This window comes from Anser cygnoides, chromosome Z, assembly GCF_040182565.1.
Source record: "Anser cygnoides isolate HZ-2024a breed goose chromosome Z, Taihu_goose_T2T_genome, whole genome shotgun sequence".
NCBI classification, from domain to species: Eukaryota; Metazoa; Chordata; class Aves; order Anseriformes; family Anatidae; genus Anser; species Anser cygnoides.
In genome coordinates this window covers 77,233,634-77,255,548 of record NC_089912.1, presented here as the reverse complement: position 1 = coordinate 77,255,548, position 21,915 = coordinate 77,233,634, and the positions used below count along the sequence as shown (strand labels likewise).

General features: G+C 44.5%; 2 long non-coding RNA genes across 2 annotated transcripts in view; both read right to left on the bottom strand.

The window, feature by feature from the left end:
- Positions 1-1,345: 1,345 nt before the first annotated feature.
- Positions 1,346-8,521, bottom strand: LOC125184794 (uncharacterized). The gene is made up of 3 exons (XR_007169224.2): positions 3,563-8,521; positions 2,901-2,993; positions 1,346-2,544 (listed from the first exon to the last, which is right to left on the bottom strand). It is a non-coding gene; the product is annotated as an uncharacterized lncRNA (long non-coding RNA).
- A 6,056-nt stretch (positions 8,522-14,577) lies between these two features.
- LOC136789018 (uncharacterized) overlaps positions 14,578-21,915 on the bottom strand; it is a 9,451-nt gene continuing 2,113 nt past the window's right edge. The window contains exons 1-4 of the long non-coding RNA XR_010827720.1: positions 20,611-21,915; positions 20,224-20,324; positions 16,005-16,270; positions 14,578-14,743 (exon numbers count right to left, since the gene is read on the bottom strand). The exon at positions 20,611-21,915 is cut by the window's right edge and continues 2,113 nt beyond it. This is a non-coding gene — a long non-coding RNA (uncharacterized lncRNA). The remainder of the gene's footprint in view (positions 14,744-16,004; positions 16,271-20,223; positions 20,325-20,610) is intronic.

The window sequence follows — 21,915 nt, the reverse complement described above, 5'->3', positions numbered from 1 at the left end:
TTCTTTTTTAAAATTGTCTACCTGCCTATCTTTGCTCTTTTGTGGATCCCATTGCTAGCAGAGCTGGAAACTTCCCAATATGATGAAGAGTTTGTACTCAGTGCAAAGCATATTTAACTATCTTTGGCTTGTCTTTAAAGCAAAGGTCTTTATTCACGTTGAACTTCTGTTGACTATAGCTGCACTTTGAAAAAATCTCTTTCAGTATAATGGATCTTTGTCCAAAGAGGAATGAGGGAAGCAAAATTAAAATCTCCAAGAACAAGCCCTGAGGATTTAATCCTTTGCTTTCAGCGTGGGTCTGGCCTGAGGAAAGGCTGCAAGCTGCCTAACTATGTAGACAGGCAGCAGTGGGACCCAGGTCCCCACCGCTAGCTGCTCGTGAGGCCTGGTGAAACACGTGGAGGAAAGCTAAAGCTTGCAGGGACGAATTGGAACACGTCAGCTCTTTTGCCTTGAAGCTGCTTGGCGTGTGAAACTCAAACAGCCTGGGTTTAGCCATTAAAATGATTGCATGCTAGATTGCAAAGCACTGTGAACTGACTGCACGCAAACAACAGGAAGGCAGAATCTGCAGGATCGTTACTACAAGCTGAGCCCTGGAGGCCAGGCTCCGCTAGTAGGAATGGGGCCTCAGCCATGCCAAGGAGTTGGGAAGTGTTAGGGCTTTTGCAGTCCACTCCATGCAATGGGGAACAAAAAAGGGCTACGGAGCAGGTGGCACTATGCAGTGAGATGGTCCCCAGAGTTTTGCCCATCACACTTGCCCGTCCGGGCAGCAGGGAGAAGATGGGCAGCCATGCAAGCTGCAGGGAAAGGGATGTTTTCTTCCCTTCTGATGTAAAGCCAGGGTAGCATCACTGATTTATGTGCTGTTAGTTCTGATCTGTAAGGGAGCTAAGAGCCCAGCCCAGACCCAGGGCCCCAGCAAAGCTATGTAGAACAAAAGGAGGGTGAAGGAGAAAGGCAGAGAAGTATGAAGATGTTTATCGCGTACATCCTGGGCCCACGATGTTCCCAGTTCCTCTTGCACTGAGGCAGGTGGGAATATGCCACTGGGGGCTAGGGAGCAGTGCCACTGTTGGAACCCTGTGGCCAGCCTCTGGCACAGCGCTCCAGCCTACTCTGCACGCAGGCTGCAAGCACCAGGCTGACCAGGATGGCTCCAGAGCCCTGCAGAAACAACATGCTGAGCACCCATGCTGTCAGATATTAGGATATGAATCCCCATCTAAGTATACCCAGGAGCAGACCCATCATCAGCTCCACTAAAGTTAGTCACGTGCTTAAAATTAAGCATATTCTTACTTGCTTTGCTGGTCTGCAGCCAGCTTACTCTGCTCCAAAGCCATAAGGAGGAGGAAAGGGTGGTGCTGGGACTGCTTCACATATGGGTGGCTGTCGTACATGGAAGTAGGCTCTCTGAGAAAACACTGCCCTATGCCTCAAAGGAAGTTCACCAGTTCTGGACCAAAGTCCTTCTGGGAGCTGTGCAGGCTCAGGCTGGAGGGCTGATCACCAAGCTTACGATCTAATTAAGAAGTAAAGAGAGGCTGTGAAAAAAACTCACATCCACTTCAAAGGTATCTGATGGGCATGACACTTCGTTCACTCCAGCCACTAGCTGCGTGGCTGACATCTTCATGAAGCAAGCATACTCCTGCCACAAGCTGTCCTGCTGCAGGATGGCACAGCTTGGGCCTGAAGGAAGTGGCAGACTGGCTGCAAAGGATTTACAGCACCCCATGGCACTCTTTACAGTGTCTTGTCCAGCTGGGCCAGGTTGCAGCAGGGAAGGCATCTCTTGTCTTGTCTTCCTTGCGTTACATGGTGCATGGTGTGCTGCAACAGGATTTGGGCTGTATTGAGATGAGAACATGGTTGTTTTCAACAGTGGTATAACAGCAATAGCTGCCTCCAGGAGCAGCCCCTCTGCATGTGAGGTTCATGCCAGAGACTCAGGAAATCACACATCTGGTTTGCTTTATCTCTGCACTCTGGGTTCGCTGAGGACTCAGCTGTGGGTTTACCCTCAAGCCCAGAGTGAAGGACAATTTATTCCCTGGGACAAGCTAGGGACTGAACTATAATACAGCTACTGTCTGAACCGTGTTTCCCTGGAGCCCCACGTCCAGCCTGGCCTCCTGCAGCGCAGCCCAGCCCTGGTTGCTGGTGAGGACACCGGTGTGCTGTGTGGGGTCACAGGGCCCTCCAATAGCTCCTACCCAGCATGTGTGAGCAGGAGAGTCCCCTAGAGCTGCAGAAGGGAGCGGAGACATGGAAGGCCCACGCAGTGGAGGCTAGGCAGCTATTTTATGTGTATCAGAGCTGTTACAGAAGGGACTCAGCCTCCAAAGCTTCATTTAACACTATTATCTGCTGGGATGGGCAGCCAGAGGAGCCCACTTGCCACATCTGGTCCCACAGAAGCAGGCTGGTGGTTGGCGTCAGAGGGCGGTGATGCGAGCCAGGCCTCGGTCTGGCTGGGTAAGCACTGACCCCAGCTCTCCATCTCCGCAACAGAAAATAGCTGCTCGATGAAACCTGAGAATCGAAGAGGGAAATGTTTTCATTAAAAATGAAGGGTTCATGGAAAGTAGCAAGGACTTGAAAACTCAAACTGTTCTCTTTAAAGACAGGAGAGAGGACAGTTAAAGAACACTGAATTTAATGTAACTTTGTTACAAATACACGCTCACATGCACTCCTCTTAGCCAGTTTATTCTGCCCTAATGAGCAAGCTAAAACACAGCCTAGCTTATGCTGCCAAAGGCGAAGCCAAAAGACTCCAATACAATAAAAATTCTCCATTGCCCTCAAGCCTTCATCCAAAATTGTATCCAAACCTGAACTGAATTATTTCTGAAAGGGTAATTACTTCTTGATTACTTTTTACCAACCTCTAGGCTTCCAGGCTCCAGGCAGAAGTTGAGTTGTCAGATGTCGAAAGGGAGGGAGAGAAAGAAAACGTTCTTACAGCAACTCCAGCCCAGCTGGAAGAAAGAAGCACAATAAAACTTTTCTCGTGGGCACTCCAGACCGCTTTCCAGCGGCTGTGTTACTTCTGATACACTTCTGATAAACCTCCAGACCGTGACAGGATTCTGACCTGCCCTTGTTTCACAGGACAGCGCTTGGCATTGCAAAGGCCAGAGCACAAGGAGGGCAGAACGTCCCAGCTGAGTCACTCTCCTGCCTACCGTGCCGGCAGGCAAGCAGGGGGTCTGGCCTTTCTTTCCCACCCCAAACACAAGACGGCATGGGCTGAGAAGCCACCCACCATGCTAAACACCATCCGGCACCAGCAAGAGGCCTGGTGCCAGCATGTGGGAAGGCAGGGAAGGGAATGCGAGGCGCTCCCTGCTGGGACCCGGCCCTCATCCAGACAAGGTGGCACGTTTCTAACTCTCCTCTCCTCTGCACCGCACCCGTCACACCGAGCCCTTCGAAAGAGAGGGCTCGCATTCTTCCCCCTCTGTCTCTGTCTTGCCTGGGCATGACAGCAACCTCACACAGCCGCCCTGCCAAATTTCCACATCACGCTGTGCAGCGCATGACCCACCTGCACTCAGACATCCCCGCTGGGGCAGGCCAGCAGCTCACACAATTCGGCAATGATGGATGCCCAGCATATCAGCTCTGTTTCCTCCTCTCCAAGCCAGGGATGATGGCTGATCACTGTCCCCGTACAGAAGCCACTCCACATTCCTATATCTTCCTCATCACACTTTTTTTTTTTTTTTTAAACTTCTTTCTTTCTGGGCATGGGTAACCTCTATTGAATGTAGTATTGCTGGAATAAACATCTTTCTGCTTTCTGTGATGGCACGTGACACTTTCTCTTCTGCTGGCTTCTCGTTTTCTCTTTAACAAATCCTCACATCCAGATTTCTTGGCATGGAACTGGTGCTAGTGAAGGGTTGTCTCCAGTGATTCCAGTCTTCCTGGATTTCTTCTTGAGAGACTTTTGCTCAGTTAGAGTCTATCCATATGTATGTAAGCTTAGGACTGTTTTTCTCCTGTGTGCTTAATACAAAAAGCTCTTTTCAACATTAAATTTCATCATGACTGTTTATCACCCAGCCATTCACTGTTGGTGGACACCAAAAGCAATTTTCTCCCCAGCAAAGCTGATGGACTTATGCATGGCTTTTCCTTTGTGGAGTAAGTATTACCAGTGCTGTGCAGATGTCTTAGTTATAGCTGCTGTATTTGAGCAAAGAATGCTGCAAGGAACATGGAGCATAATTCATTCTCACAAAAAAAAAAAAAAAAAAAAAAAAGCAGTCTCATCCTTAACATCTTTTATTCCTTTATGTGTTTTAAATGATGGCTTCCTTCCTTCATTTCTCTTTGATTCAGCAGATGCTATGTAGCATCGAGACTACTTTGGGTAATATTTCATACAAAGTCACCATACGCTGGTTGGGTTGGATTTATTTCCACAGGGTTCCTTCAACCACAAGGATACAATATATTTTATATTCCTCAAAGCCTAGTGGCAGGATGTGAAGTTTCTGTCTGTGGGTATGCTTGTGGATGTGAGTCCATTTCCAGGATGTGAAAGAAAAATCAGAAGAGGGAACATAGCACAGACTTGTATGATATGTGGGACCAAAGGTTTCCATCACCCATTTTAGCCCTTTTATCTCAAGAAGGCCTTGGGGAGGAACCACAAAACAGTATTGTAACAAAACAAACAGGGAAACACAAATAGACCTGGCTGACGGAAAGCAAGGCTCCTGTGATGACTGAAGTAGGTGCTAACACCATGCAGGACAAGAAGGGAGTTGTTATGGGCTTTTGGACACAGTTCAAAGAGGTACCCATTATCAACCCACAGTAGTTTCAAATGCTCTGAATAACAGGCATATGGGCAAGCAACTATCAGAAAATCATAGGAAACATAAATGTGTAGCTTTGACCAGAAAATGACAATAATCCATGATTTCCAATTTGTGTAGTTGTTTTCCAGTGGTATTGAAGTATTTTGTGGTGTTGTCCTCACATATTTATTCAGTCCCTGATTTTCCTTCTCAGGATAAGCATTCCATTCAAATTCCCTCTAATTTTTCAAATAATGTAAGGACTATCTTGCAGCAACAGAATGATACATAGCTAATAAATTCATATTTATCCTGTTTACTGAGTTTACTGAGTATCTCAACTTCCTTTTTTTTTTTTTTTTTTTTTTTTGAGTGCATTCTGCTTTTTTAATTTAAGGAAGGGCTGTAAGACTTTTCATGCCATGTAGCTGTTTCTCATACTCAAAATTCATTTCATTTACAAAGAGATTAACTCTTTCAAATGAACTAGTAGGTGAGTGTTCACACAACAGAAATACACTCAGAAAGAAAACATGTTGAAAAGCTTAAACTAATATTTTATTTTAATCAGGCCTTTCATTTTTTTACCTCAAAGGGTAATAAAAAGAATACACACAGTCAGCGAGGTTTCATTTCCTCAGAAGCTGCACAGTCTGAGTGTTATATCAGGTGCTGTAGGGGCTTCTGTGGGAAGCATGGTTTCTTTATTTATCCTTTATACCTTGTCAGGCAGTGAGTGAAATCTGAGTAACTTCTTAAGACACAACCTGTGAGTTTTTTCCCCCCCTTTTTTTTTTTCTTTTTTTTTTTTTTTTCCCAAAGAGGGGCTGGGTGGGAGAAATTGATGGCTGTGGGGAGAAAGCCAGCAGAGGAGAAGAGGGTAAGGAGAAGGGTTGCAAAATCAACCCCTTTATCAATTCCAACCAGTACCCCAAAACTTGTGAAAACAGTGGCAAGTTCCACAGACAGGCTCTGATTTTGTCCATCTCTATTTTGACAAGAAATGGGCAGAAACTGAAATGATTTTGATTTAGCAGCACCTCTTTGACCAGCTGTTTAACTCGGGTGGCTTGGATCGGGAAATTGCTTTATTAAAACCAACTGTGTTTGCTTGGGTGCCTGTTTCAGATAACTGGCTCTGGTTTAGGCTCATTTTCATCTCTAGCCACAGGCTGATTCTCCCTGTCCCTCACAGACTCCTTCTTGCAGCTCCCTCTGCACTAGCCTGTGGCCTCTGAAAGAGTGTTTCATTGCTAGAAAACAAGGGAATCGGGTTTATTTACGGGGAGTGACCTGGTTAAAGCAGAAGAGGGGGTAAAAAAACACATTTAATATAGTTTATCATTTTGAATAAGCACTGAAACAACTGCTAGCCATCCACTGCATACTTCACCCCTTGGATCAACAGAGGAGCCCTGCCAAACGTCAGATTATATATTCCACAGCTGAAGTGTTTGCATAACTTTTCAGTGGCTACCATTTAAAGAAAGAAAACCACTGATGGGCCTTTTCTTAATATATTCCCCTAAGCTGACATGTTCACGGTGTACTGCCAGCAATCATTTTGTACTTGGAAGGCGAAGTTCCTCATATCTCTGCTGTGGCCCCTGTGCCAGCTAGCAAGACGGGACTGGCCTTCCCCATTTTCACAATCTTGGCGTTTCACCGGAGGATCCTCGGCATGGTCACAGGAGGTGCCAGCGGCACCAAGCTCTCTGCATGCTCAGGGGGCCCAGCATGGCGGCCTGGGAGGGGGCGGACATGTTGAAGCGCCAGCCATGTGCTATCGATAATGATATCTAGAAAACACTCGTTTGGTCGTTTTGGTTGCTTGCCCAATGACTCAAAAGAAATTGTCTGGTATTTCTCTTTGGAGGAAAGGAAAACGTGACTACATCCAATTTCAACATTGGCTTTTGCAGCATTCCAATCACTGCCCAGATTTTGTCTTTACTAAATAATTATCCAAGAAGCAGATTTCCTTTTCTATGCAGAAGGTACTCAGATAAGCCTTCCCAGTCTGTGGCTATTGAACACATGCTTCCATATAGCAGCATGCAGTCTCTGTTCCCTTTGAACCCTGAGGTTTTCAGACTCCTCTGGGGTTTTATCTGACAGCCATCCCTATCTTGCTCAAATTATGGCTTGGCCAAATCCATGCAGCCCATGTACCTTCCCCTTGCAGTGGGCTGGTGCTTGGGCAGTCTGGGCCACTAGCCCACTGACCAAGAATGATCTGAGTTTTTCACATCAGGGAAAGGCATTTTCTATTTTTGCTGCAAGCAAAAACCAGGGAGTATTGTGTCTGAAATGACAGTCTGTATGCTAAATGAAAATTCACACCCAATCCCTGTAATTAGATAATGCATATCCATCAGTTAAAAAAAAAAAAAGGTCTGAGAAGATAATTATCATTCTGTTTAACTGTTTTTCATTGCTGTGTTAAAGGGCAGAGTGAGACCTTTGATGTTCTTCCATAGCTGAGACATACTAATACCATGTGTACTAGGATACATCTAAAGTTTTTGTAGAGATTTTTTTTTCTCTTCCCATCTCTCTTCTGTTCCATAAAAGAAAGCAGGGTCTGGTATTAGAGGGAACAAGCAGTTTCCCCTAGAGATTTTCTTAGAAAACGGCCCTGTTTCAGAATGCTAACCACCTCCTGTTTTCAGGGAAAACAAGGGGCTTGTGATGCAAGTTAGATGTAATTACCAATAAGGAGGCACTCAATGGAGAGAGGATGAAAGGTTTATGATGAGGAGAAATGAAGTGCTTTTTTAGCACCTGTTAAGCTTTTAGGAAGTTTCTCTACATGCTGCAGGGAATTGTTACATTCCACCTCAAAATCACCTATGAGATTTCTGGTAGTGGATGTAATCATTTGTGGCGATGCATTATAAAACACTCCAGACTCCTAAGAAATTAAATGTTGTCATATAAATGGGAGATATTATTCATGTCTGCAGATACTAACTTCGAACATCATGCTCGGAGCAAAAGGTTAGTCAAGATGACCCCCAGATTTCTCTTGTGATTGAAGTTTTTCTGCAATTTTCAGTGGTTCATAAACCCATTGTGTACCTGCTGGCAGTGTCAGTTAGTATATTCAGAGAAGCTATTGTGTATCGCTACATTTATCCTGTCCTGTCCGCTCAGACATCAACACATTTTTCACATTTTCTTCTATGGGTGTAGACTACAAGAGCACACTCTGTAGAAATGTGCTTTAACACCCAAGAAATCCATCACTCCATAGGCAAGATGCTGCTCTGCTGGTAGATGGCTCCTGACGACTTCTGGGTTCATCTACTCCTAACTTTGGCAATATCAATTCCCTTTGCCAATGACACCAAGCATGGTGGTATGGTTGACATGATGGAGGAAGGGCATACAATCCAGAGGGACCTGGACAGGCCTGAGAGGTGGGCCTGTGCGAACCTCAGGAGGTTCCACAGGGCCAACTGCAAGGTGCTGCACCTAGATCAGGGCAATCCCCAAAATGAGTACAGACTGGGAGAAGAATTCACTGAGAGCAGCCCTGCAGAGAAGATTTGGGGGTTCTGGTGGATAAAAAGCTCAACATGAGCCAGCAGTGCATGTTTGCAGCCCAAAAGGTGAACTACATCCTGGGCTGCACCAACAGAGGAGCGGCCATCAAGCTGAGGGAGGTGATTGTCCCCCTCTGCTCTGACCTTGTGAGGCCTCACTTGGAGTGCTGCGTCCAGGTCTGGGACAGTTAGGGTTGTTCAGCCCGGAGAAGAGAAGGCTCTGGGGAGGCCTTAAAGCAGGCTCCCAGCACCCAAAGGGGGCCTGTAAGAAAGCTGAGAAGGGACAGTTTACCAGGGAGCATAGTGATAGGATAAGAAGTAAAACTTTTAAAAGCTTTAAATTAAAAGATGGTACATTTAGATTACACATAAGGAAGAAATTCTTCACTCAGAGGGTGGTGAGGCACTGGCAGAGGTTGCCCAGAGAAGCTATGGACACCCTGTCCCTGGAGGTGTTTACAGCCAGGCTGCATGGGGCCTTGCGCAACCTGATCTAGTGGGTGGCATTAGATGATCTTTAAGGTCATAAAGTAAGTATTCCATTTTAGGTTGGAATAAGATGATCTTTAAGATCCCTTCCAACCTAAACCATTATATGTTTCCACCTCTGGTAGAGTAAATTCTGGGCTGGGAGAGTGCTACGAAAGTGTTAGTTGTTGTGCTGAAGTGCTGGGGGGTGGTTCTTCAATGAACCAACAGGCTATGGCCTGAAAGGTTGCTAACCCACCAAATGGTCATCTGAACATGGCAACAGTCCAGCTCAACCTCCTCCTTGCTAATTGATTTACTAGCATGACCTGCAGCATTTAACCCTCACTGTGTGCCAAGCCTCATTTCCATGCCAGTTTCTTCAGATTCCCAGAACCTGAGGAGAACTGAGAAGCACTGTGCCACTATCACAGACCACATCTTGAAGGGAGGCAGTTGTGCCCAAAGTCAACAATTACTGGACAAGGCAGCAGTTCCCAGACAGATGCTTGTAAATAACAAAGGGAATCCCAGCATGGGATTTCTCTAGTCTTTGCAGGTTCCGCATAGGGCAGAACATGTCACAACTCTAGCTGTTTTATGTATGTGGAAAGGCATGAGCAAAGCCTGACTTCGGGTAAGAAGTCAGGTGGCTCCACTCTAGAGTTACCATAGGCATCATGCAAAAAGTCAAAGCCCTGCAGTATAGGTTGGGTTGGGACTGAGAATCCCTATCCTTAATTTGTGAAATGTGCTTGAAAGCATTTTTTTTTCAGGTAAAAACATCTAATTTTGTCTGTGCTCCATATTTTAAGCTGTATGATATTATACTGGATACTTTTTTATATGTAGTTTAACAATATCTGCACACCAGCTCATAAGTGCCGAAGAAATCAGGGAATGGAACAACACAAACAAAGCTGGACACTGTGAGAGAGGGAGAGCTTGCAAGAGGACTTTTGTGGAGGCAGATGCCAAGTAAATATAGATTCCTGTTAACTTGTTTAAAGAAAAAAATATTAAAAAATACTCTAAAAATAGATCATTATATAGCACAGCTGAATCCACCAGCTTCATCATTTCTTATTACCAATGGCCTCCATCCTTTTGTTAACAGCTATGCAACAAGTGATGTTATAAAAAGCTGTGGCTTATTTGCAACAATAAAGATGTTATTTTTTAATAGACCATGTGACATCCACCTTCTCACTCTTCACACACAGGCACATACGTGCCATTTCTGTGGCACATTTTTGCAAGTTTTTCCTCTGTCAGGTTTATGCAGAGGATTTACTGTTAAGATTGTTGATGGTCTAATGCAGCAGTACTTTGTACTGTTAGGTCACGTGCTAAGAAGTATGACTTACTACTATAGCCATTGGGTTCCATCTATAGCCATTGCTGTTCCATCATGGTCAGAGGCTCTACAGACTGTATACAGATTTTTGCAGAATGGCTGGCCCATCTGTCTGAAACAGACAGGGGCCAAGGAATTGATAAAATTTGCAAAAGGACCACAGGATGCGGTCAAACAATGTGCTTCAGTGGTTTAGGTGCCATTGATGTGTAAGTCCAGCACCACCTTGTCACTCTGTGCTGGTTCTCCAACACTGATCCAAGGAAAGGCAAGATGCCAGCTCAGGAATGATAAGAATTTTTAAAATGAGACACTCTCATTTAGTGAAACCCTCAGTTCTAGCCTGGGTACAAGCCACAATGAGAATGTGCCCTTACTTAGAAGAAAAAACTGTTTCTCTCTGTTGGGCAGACAAGGAGACATGCTTCAGCAGCCCTGGATGACAGGGAGAAAGATTCAGCATTGTGCACTGAACTGAAAAAAACTAACATACCTGAGCAGCTGTGGCAACTGAGTCAGGCAGCTACTCTAGATGGGCTCTTGAGGGAACTTGTGGCACTAAACTAAGAGACAAAGTGCTATTCAAAAATCATTTGGGCTCCCACAGGACTTTCAAAGGTGCTTGAGACCACCAATGGATGCCTAGTGAGACACATAAAAGAATTTGCTTTCCAAGGCAAAAAGTTTTGATTTGTGTGGAATTAACAGGGGAAAAGGCATTTAAAATGTAAATTAAAAGTAGGTGAGTATAAAAGCTTGAAGAATCAAAATCTATATCAAATTTAAACTTATAGGTTATGTGTATGTTCTGAGGAAATTCTTACAGGAGTTAACTGGTGAATTTCCCAACCACTCACAGCAGCTTTAGAAACATCTGTGTTCACAGATCTTCCCCATTTCTTCACACTGAGAGACCTGTGGGCCAGATGTCACCTTCCTCACTGGTGTTGAGTCATCTGTCACTTCAGCTGTGGTCTTACTGGAAAAGAGAGGAAGCACAGTGAAATTAGGTAGCTTTTTTGCTAAGAAGTCCACCTAATAACTAGTATAAAGGAGAAATTACTTTCCCATCTAAAAATACTTAACGATATTTATCAGGTGTTAGGGCTTTAGTTTTCATTTTCTGAAAATTTGGCTACCAGGTGGTATATATACAGCTTACAAACTTGGTTTCACTTTAATAGTTTGTATGTGTCTCATTTTTCTGATGCTTTGTTGCACTCCCTGCCTTGTTCATCTGCAGGACGAGAGGGAAGACCAGCACCTGCAAGTCTGCCTCTGAATCACTGAGGTATAAAAAACAATTAACAAATGAACACATCTAGACCAAAAAAAAAAAAAAAAAAATAGCTTTTTAAGTCTGCTCTCTTGGTGGCTAACCTAGCAAAAGACAGGTGGAGAGAACCCTTATCTGATGAGTAGATTTTGAGATTGACCTATCAGAGGAGGCTGGAAGTTATAAAAAGACAAAATCTGCAGTGATGTGGCAACAAGGACAAGACTAAGCAGGAAGGATAAAATGAATGAGTGCAGCAGTTTTGCAGCCTTCCCGTGCAGCTACTACCTCCTGGGGTGACAAGCAAACTGCTGAAGTGTGGGGCACAGGGGCTGTTCTGGGTTTCTGGTACCATCTCCATGCAAAATGTGAACAGCTCAGGAGGCTTCTTTGCATCGTCTGCTCATTCCTGCATCAGCTACCCCATGCTCTCTGGGGTACAGGCAGGAGGGCAGGTTCGGGGCAGCCTCAAGCAGTATGTGCTTTTGCCTGTGCAATGTTTTTGCTGCCTGACTGGTGGTCCAGTGGGATGTGGAGGGTGATTCATCCTGCATGCACACCCCAGACACTGCCTCCCATGATGATGCTCTCCTCTCTCCAGCTTTCCAAGCAAAAAGGAGAAACATTGCTCATGAATGAAAAGGGCTCTGGAGGAACACCCTCAACACTGCTTTGCCCACAAAATGGGAAAGAGAAGCTGGTTACTGTGGGAAGAGAGGAGGACCAGGAGGGAGATATCCCAGTACATCTGTCCACATCTGCTCAGCACTGCCCTGATGCCAGCATAAAGGGGTGATGGAGGCTGTGAAGCACTTAACAAATGCACAGCACAGTGTGGTGGGGATAGGAATACCTATTTTGATGGGAAATACAACTGCGTCTCTCATGAAGATGATAGGCAAAACAGGACACTGTATTTGCAGTTGCATAGAAAAATCTCCTTCACTGAAAACCACAAAGTTAGTCCGGACTACAGATCACAGAATCACAGAATCACAAAATGGTTGAGGTTTGAAGGGACCTCTGGGACCATCTGGCCCAACCCCTCCTCAAGCAGGGACACCCAGAGCAGGTTGCCCAGGACCTTCTCCATGCAGCTTTTGAAGATCTCCAAGGTAGAGACTCCACAACCTCTCTGGGCAACCTGTGCCAGTGCTGTGTCACCCACATGGTAAAGATGTGTTTCCTGATGTTCAGAGGGAACCTCCTGCATTCCAGTTTGTGCCCATTGCCTCTTGTCCTGGCACTAGGCACCACTACAAAAAAAATGGCTCTGTCCTCTTTGCACCTCTCTTCAGGTGTTTATAGACATCGATGGGGTCCCCACTGGGCCTTCTCTTCTCCAGGCTGAACAGTCCCAGCTCTCCCAGCCTGTACTCCTAGTCCTTTCATTATTTTCATGGCCCTTTGTTGGACTCTTTACATTATGTCCAGGTGTGTCTTGTACTGGGAGCCACTGGACACAGCATTCCAGGTGTGGCCTCACCAGTGCTGAGTAGAGGGGAAGGATCACCTCCCTTGGACCTGCTGGCAACACTCTGCCTAAAGCAGCCCAGAATGCTTCTTTGTGGCAATGGCACACTGCTGACTCAAGTCCACCGGGACCCCCAGGCCCTTTTCTGCTGTCCAACTCACCCATGCGGTCAAATCAAACTTATTATCCAGGTGACACCTCCAGGCTCTCATGGGCCAGGCACAATCTGCTCCAGACATCGCTGATTCATTTATGGCTGGGTTTCACCATAGCATCACACTTCTTTCTGGTGTGTCAAGTGAGACCCTGAAGCAAGGGAGGAAGGACCCTGGTGGCTTTAATCTGCCCCACAGCTCTCCTGCAACAGCTGCCTCTCTGCTTGGTATGGTTTTCCAGTGATGGCAACACTTTTTGAAGATGAGGTATAGCTGAGGGAAGTAAGGTACGCTTCCTGATGTTTCCCATTTCAGCGCCATTGCCTGGCACTTACATGTCATGGACTGCCAACCCTTTCTTCAGAGCTGTGTTGGTTATCCTCGCTTAATATGCTCAAACCATCAGAGCTCTAATCCCAGTTTTGTCACTTCTTCCTGAGCTTCCACTGAATTAATCCCAAATGTAATCCATTGAAAAAAATTACCTTATCCAGCTGTTATACATCTGCTGTGAAGTGTAGCAAAGCTCTTTATGTGTTGTTTTTTTGGCTATTTGATATCATTTGCTCAAAGGTAGTCAATATTGGTACTTCTATTCTAATTTGCACTAATTCATTTTATTTGATGCACTAAGTTTCTTTGCTCACAATAAGCGTCAGGCTCAGTGGTGAGTCATTTCCCAGTTTTACTTTGCTGTCCTTCTCAAAGCTAAGCCTGATCGTAGAATTGGAGTAATACATGAAAAGGTGAAAATTGGTCTCAGCGAATCCTAATTAGTGTCATCCACATTCAGGCCTTTGTTGAAATCAATTCCTAGCAATGTTCTCATAAATAGACATTGCAAGCATATTATCAAAGAGAAACAAATTTGAATTAATCCAGAAAGAACTTTTACGAAAGTTAATAGATGTTTCTGTCTGCAGCCAAAAGCTTATTTCAGGAATTATACAGCAAAACAGCAGAAATACTTCCGTGTACTACTGTGTGCCTAGTTAAACGCTACCAATACACTTTGAATGTCAAGTGCTTGGAACTAGCTGTTCACAATCAACAGGTCAGTAATTATTTGTAGGATCTGATTTCTTCAGTAACTGATTTAGAATAGCAAACACATTCAAGAAAACCACAGGCATGCAGAGTAGATAAAAATGGAATAAATTGCAAGTTATATCCCATTTGTTTAACTCTGTTTTTTTTGTTGTTGTTCAATGCATATTGAAAGTACAAATGGTGCCTGTAGCACAAAAGTGCCTGGCCTACAGGTTGGATTGTGCTCGGATCCTGCAAACACTCCTGGGTGTCCAATGCAGGTCTTGAAAGCCAGCATGACTCCTTGGCCAAGGCATGCCCCAAACCCCTGTGGACAGGACGGCTGCTCGCACATCTGCTGCAGCTTTTCTATTCCTTGGTAGCCCCTAAGGTTTCGTCCATGGGAATTTTACTTTAAAAAAAACAAACAAACAAAAAAAAAAAAACCATGAAGTGCAGATTTAATTTAGTGGCCCATACAGCATGCCTGTGTCCATGTGGCTGTGAAGCAGCAATGTGGTGCTCCATCCTCCAGCCCTGATAGAAGGGGTGCTCACATCTTCACAGCCCTCACTGGAGATAGGCACAACTGAGCATGCACCAGCTCTCACTGTAAGAAAGAAGACACAAGCCTGTGTAAAAAAATATGCACAGCTAAGCTGGACACCTGGAGGATCTCCAACACATGGCAGTGTCCATCACTCTCATTCAGCACAGGGAAAATGTGCAAGCAGTGCTGCACTCTGGGGCACAGGGATGACAGAAGCCCTCTTTGGTGCTGGCAGAAGCAGAAGAAGCCCTCAGTAGCAGTGATCCTGAGGATCAAGCAGGATTAGGTACCTGCTGGGACATAAGCACATGCTAGCATGCCCAGTTGGGCCAGTGCCAGCACGGCTGAGCCTGGGCTAACGCGTCCTGTGGCGGTACTCAGAAAAAGGTGATGGACATACCAGCTTCTGGGCATCCACTGAAACATTTCCAACAGCCCAGCACCTCAAGATAACTTTTTAGATAGTCTTAAATTAATACTTTTTTTTGGGGGGGGGGGTTGGGGGAAGGGGGGAGTGTGAGATAAGGGGTGGGAATTACACATTTAGGATGATGCTTTTAGCTTCCAAATTCCTATATGCAGAAGAACAGCAAAGCCTCCTTGGTATCTACAAATATCCTTAGCTCTTCAGAGCTGTACATGCATATATATATATGCCAATATATACATGTATGTACATAAAATATATATACACACACATATATACATACATACACACTTTATATATATATTTATACATATATATATATATATACACACATATACACATACATATATAACACCATTGGCTTGTAGGTTGATCCTGAATATTTATGTGGGATTAAATCAAAGGAATCTAAGGGCAAGCTTCGACTCTGACAGCGCCCCCAGAGAAGCCCTTTCTGTGGGTGCAGGGAGCAGGGGAGATGAAGCAGCCATGTGCCGCCTCCCTGCCTTGCTGTGGCTGGCCACGCGAGCACCCCCAGCACGGCGCTCCATCACCCCATGGAGATCTGCCCAACAGGTGGCCTGAACGCCTTTCTGTTACAGTTTTTCAACATTGTATGCCTGGTTGCAGCTTAAAACTGATGGAGCAGTCTTCTGAACACAGGAAGTACATTTCATTTGCATAGCTCTGATGGGATTAAAGGAGGCATTAGTGTAATCAAGGCCAGAGGGGTTTGCCATTTACTAAATCCCTAAATCCACCTCTGCACCAGCATAATTCACTAATATCATGGGGCAAAAGGTCACTACAACAATTTATGTCTGTCTAGCCTTCCTTCACAAAGAGATAAACCATTTATTTTTTTGACAATTAAAGGGAGCGGAGGGAGAATACCTTGTGTGTATGGCATCATGACCACCCGCAGCCAAGGCAGGCAGCAGCAGCCCACTGCGTTGCAGATGGCGCAGAGAGGCAGGGAACAGGCATGGAGAAGTGGCACCCAGGACAGGGTAACAGGCGTGGAGAGGTACGTTTCCTTCCATGCAGACCACAGGCATGATGCATTGCATTACTGGTGGGAGCATCTTGATGGCATTATGGAAGTCTTGCACTGACATACATGGTTCATCACAAAGGGTTTTCACGCTTTGTGTTGATAACTTGAAGGGGGTAAAATAGAAGACAAACTTACTTGGTGCTGTCCTGTTTACCCTTAATTGATCTTATTTTCAAAAAACAAGCAAACAAGTAGCTTCTCTATATTTGAGTGAAATTGCAAATATTTGACTCAGGGGAATATCAGAAAGGAGTACATGTAAAATCTTAAATTTTACCTTTTTTTTTTTTTTACTGCTATTGCTATAAAGTGTTAAAAATTACTGTGATCATATGATATGTTTTATAAATGGTGCATACATTATTTCCTACAGTTGCTCATACAACTTTACTTCAGCTATCAGAATCCAAATCAAACCTTGTATTACCTTATACCTCTGGCTTGTTTTTTTCTGGTTCCAAATGGGAAAATTCATAATACATTTTATGCACAAGAGCTTATATTGTTTAAAAAAAATAAAACAAACAACAACAAAAACAAATAATACAGATCTTAAACATGCATTCCAATAAATTTCATTCTGAGTTTAAGGTATAAGAGGGCTCCTGTGTTAATATGAAAATAAATGCCCAGGCAATGTTTGGAACATAATATATTGTTGAGTAGTTGAATATTATATGTTCTCACAAGTAAGCTTGCAGCTATTACTTTTAATTAAATGTACATGCTTTTGACACAGCTGAAGGTCTTAGCTGTCAAGGCTTTATTGTTATCTGTAATCCAAAGCTGCCCTGATTCAACTGAAAGTGCCCTGAAACAGAGTAATGCTGATTGGAGCTGCTCTGGGGACAGGCACACGTGTCCCTTAACAAGTTCAGTTAGCTTCAAGCCAAGCTGGCTGTGCTGGGCATCCTTCTCCTCTCGCATCCTCTATGGACAGATCACAGTAGGACGTGTCACCTCAAAGCAGTCCTGGAGGGGGTCTGCAGTGTCAGAGCCAGAGCAAGAGGTGCCTCACAGGACTGACACAGGCTTTGCAGAACTCTCGGACAGGTAGTTCCTTTGTGATGATCCTGACGCTGTTTTGTACTTCACCCGTCATGGCTCTGAGCTCTCCCAGATGGCTGATTTAAATCTCCCAGCACAAGAAAAGGCGTTGAAGGGTGAAAAAATGGATTTGAAACTGAGGGGAATCAAGGAAATAGATTTAGCTATGCTACAGATAAAGAAATAGTGAATTCAAATCAAGGGGAAGTATTTGAAGCAGCTTGAGCCCTGGTGAATGTTGCCAGAAAGTTTTCAGGTTTTCTTAAGATATTTTTGGTGACACACTTGTCCCCATCAGTGACCCCTGTATTGCTCCAGCGCTGCCTCTGGCAGAGTGGTTGATGGTCTCAGTAGTGGAACAACATATACAAGTGAGACTTAAAACCCAAGCAACAAATTTAATGCCAGAAGTAATCAGGAGTTAGAAGGAATCATTTTGCTTCTCAGGTGTGTGGGACAGAGAATGGGCAGTGCAAGGCCCCCGCCATTCGTGCCGCAGCCCAGCTCAATGCAAGGAAATCGTGCGGGGGTTTCTCAGTTGGAGCACCTAGCACAGTTTTGCCCCTGTATGGGGAGTGCAAGGAGATGGAGGAAGACCTTTCCTTGGCTGCTCACTTGTCAACTTGCATTTACATAAAGGAACAGTTTTGCTGAATTTCCTTGTTTTGTTATTTCCCCAAGCAGGATGCTTTCTTGTCATCTTCAGCCCCCACGCTCAGGAGTGTCACATTACTCCCAGCAGACCTGTGCTCAGCTCTCATGCAGCAAGGTGCCTCTGTGTGTGTATATACATGCATACGTATCTATGTGTGCGTGTGCATGTGTGTGCGTATGCATGTGTGTGTGTGCATGCCCCTGTGCTCCTTCTCCCAGCAGGCTAGAGCAAGGCTGATTTTAGGACAAGACACACGAGTAAAAAAGCCCCACCTTGCTAGTCCAGGCAGCATTGGCAAAAAAGACAAGGAGAAATAACATCATCCCTCTCTGTAAAGAAGTCAGCACACTGAGAAGAGACATCAGGGCCAGTGTGACAGACAGTGCTGCGAGCAGTGAGCTGCCCTGCTGACGCTGGGGCTGTGCTGGTGGTTTACACCCTGGCACAAGGCAAGGGTGAGCCCTACCCCAGGAGGCAGCCCTGGGCAGCAGCGCTGATGTTACATGGGCCGTTGTAGCTTGCTGGTCTTGCTCCACTTTCCTGAGCAAGGACAGGAGCACTTGCTCACACCCTCCTGCTGCCCAGAGCTCCTGGCACTTTTGTGATGAAAAACCCCAGGACTAGCACCCCAAGCTTATTTCTGTATGCCAACAAGGTGTGGATCTGCAAATAGCTGACTAGGTGTTGCTCAGTATACCCCTCCATGCAGTGGCTTCTCCCTGCCCCGTCCCTGTTGCCAGCAGTGACAGTGACATCTAAAAGCACTGGCAGCTCTGCAGAGGGTGCTCTGGGTGTGGGCTCACTGCTCTGTGTAGACCTGGGGAAACTGCACTATCCCAACCACTTTATTGCAATATTTTCTCCACCCAAGAAGCCAAGGAGACCGGTATTTGGGGATTAGCTTTTTTTATTTCAAATAAGTTTTCCGAGTGAACAGAGAAGAAGAAGGAATCCACCTGATGCCCAAAAGGATGCAACTTCACAGTCACAAAACAAAGAGAGAAAAGCACACTGTGGAGCGGGGGATGCTTGAACACTTCTCTTCAGAGGGACCAACATGACATTTTGACCACTGACTGTTCCTAGCATTCGCTAAAAGAGTAGTTGTGAAGTCTGTTCTAAGTAAACAGCATCTGCCATATCCACGGGCTGTTTGAAAGTGCTGACTAGCTGGTGAAGAGATTAGTGCCGTCTGACTCCTCTACTAATAACTGATTTGTTACCCAGCATTGGCAGTGCCTTTGTAATTGTCAGTTACAACTGCTGACATGCCAGAGTACTGTTCTTCTGATGTAAATAATACTTGTTTGAGGGCAGCGTGGCCTCTGTTTTGATCCTGCGAGTTCAGGTGAGTTGAACCCTTACCTTGTTGTCCAAAGAAAATGGACCTGGGGAAGTATGAACCAAAACAAATTTCACCTCAGACAGTATATCCATGTGTCATTGTAATTGCCACCCTTAGAAGCCATATTTTATACTGTACACTTGAAATTTTAGTAAGTATCTTGACAGATTTGGGTTGGGACTGGTAAAGCTGCCTCACAATACATTTACTCCTTCGGAAAATTTTCAGCAGCTCTTCTGAGTGCTGAAAAGTATTGTGTATCAGGAGGACCACGAGAAGAAACTAATTTTTTGAGTCAAAATTGCAGATAATTCCATATCTTTTTTTATTTTTAAAAAAAGGAAATGTTGAAAAAGCACAACTATATTTTGTCTAAAGTGTTTATTTAGATTATATTACTGAATAAACAAAGTGCCGTTGCTGAAACTCTCATTAGGGTTATTCATTCCACTGTCTTTCTAAATATTCTAGGAAAAATGTTATGAAAATCATAACTATTTGGATGCTTTAAATTCAAAATATGAAACAACCAAGAGATGTGTTTTTATTCTTCTCTCCCCCCTGTTTTAATTTCTTTATGCTTTTATACTACATCTCTACTGAACAGATGGCCGCTAGCTCCTGACAACGGTACTTCACTAGTCTTGGCAGGATGATGATGGTTCAATCACCCATTAATCCCATGGCAGATAGTGGCTGAAAACACCAGATCAGGTCACCCTTGTTGACCAGATTGTGAAAAATCTATGAGAGTGTTTTTTTCACTGATTCCTTTGAAAGCTTTTTAATTTGAATGTGTGACATTCACGTGTCAGTCATTTTGAGTCTCATCACAAATCCTCACCCTGACCTCCTATGATCCTCCCATCTGTCGAAAAGAAAAAAAAAAAAAAAGCCTCCACATTTTTCACCTGCAAAATAAACACTACTCCCCAAAATGAATGGTTTTCAATGAAAAACACTCCTGTGAGACAGGCTAGTATATGTGAAACCTGATCTCAGTTCTCACCTGGAGGCCAGGATACAACCCAGAAGCTTGGCACTGCATGTCCTGGAGACAGTGGGACAGACATCCCTCTTCCAGGGGGCCATCGACTTGAAATGTTAGTTCTGCTGGCAGCATGCAACGAGAATGAGAATCACACCCCGGTTTACTCACTCTGCGAGGTGCACAGCTTGAAAATGTCCTGATTTTCCATACACCATATTTCCAAGCAATTTCTCCATTAAAAAAATAGTTAAATGAATAAAAATATAATAATAATAATAACAATAACAATAATAAAAATAATAATAACAATAATAATTCATAAGAAATGAAAAAATTAGGCCATTGATCAACAGTGTTATTTTGCCTCTCTTTTAAATAAGAAAAATATAAAATAATTTTGCTTACCTTAATCTCTTTCCTGCCTGTTTGTCTTTTACCTTTTCCACATGATTATGTAGATGCTGAACAATCTGTCTCTCTAATGAATGTAGACAGTAGTGGTAGGCAATGAGTTGCTTATCTGCATCCTTTGCACCTCTATGTGAAATTCATTACCAGATTATGTTACACGGAAAGCCTCTTGGAAGATGGTCAGAACACTTGCAATCCCGCCCTGTCACAGCCTGATGAATACCGCACGCGGGTCCAAACGATGAAGTCATTACTCAGCCCTTACCCTGGCTAAATTCTCCATGCAGCCAATGGCCGAGAAAAGGGTAGGGTTTGCAGTGAGGGCTGTTGAGCCGGGAGCCATCACCTCCCTATAGCAACAGCTGTGGCTCCAACAACTGATTGAGAAATTCCCAGATTTAGCAATTGCCTTGAAGAACTGAGTAATGAGGTAGTCCAACAAAGAGAGGCTGTGGAAATGAATTTTTGTGTGTTAGGAGTCACCTAGCATTTCTCCCACCAAAGCTAGAGACTGAGGATAATGCTGTGCAGAGGAGGCTATGGAGTCCACAGCACTCACAGCTTTATCCTGTCTCAGCCCAGGTGCCAAAGCAGTTGTCTCCAACTATCTCTTTGATTTTAGTCTTATTTTTAAAAAGTAATTAATTTAAAATATTTTTTTCTCCCACAACGTACTGTCTACAGAGAGCTTTTCCCATGCAGCCTCTCAGTGGCCCAAAGCCTGATGCTCCTCTGTTCCAGGACAAAACCAAAAAAAGAGGTTCATTCTCATTGACCCCATGGGAGCCAGAAGAGGATGAAATAGCATTTTGTTGTTGTAGTTGTTGTTTTTTAAATCAGCTGTTGCTAACTGTGTTTAGCCAGTATGATTTTCATTAGGCCTGACACGTCCTTATTCTCTGGTCATCCTCCACTTTCTGATGCGCAGTCATCAGATGACTGGTTGCTCTGTTTCTGAACCATCTATGCTTCTCCAGATGCTTCTGAGAAAGGAGTTAATGGAGCCCCAACCCCTAAGCACAGCATTGTTGGAACAGCAAAGCTCATATCATGACAGGGACTTCTGCAAACCCAAAGTTATTGGGCCCCGAGTTCTGGACTAGAGTTCTGGCCCCTTCCCTTTCTCGTTTAACACATTCTACTAGCTTATATGTCTCCTCTGGAGTATCTACCTCTACCAAGTGTTTACCTAAATTGAGGCAAGGCCAGACTTTCTCCAAACGTTTTTCATGAGCAAAGCAAAGAGGCATGTCCTACCCATGGCTGACTTTTCATTCAGCAGATCCATCCGCTCGCTTC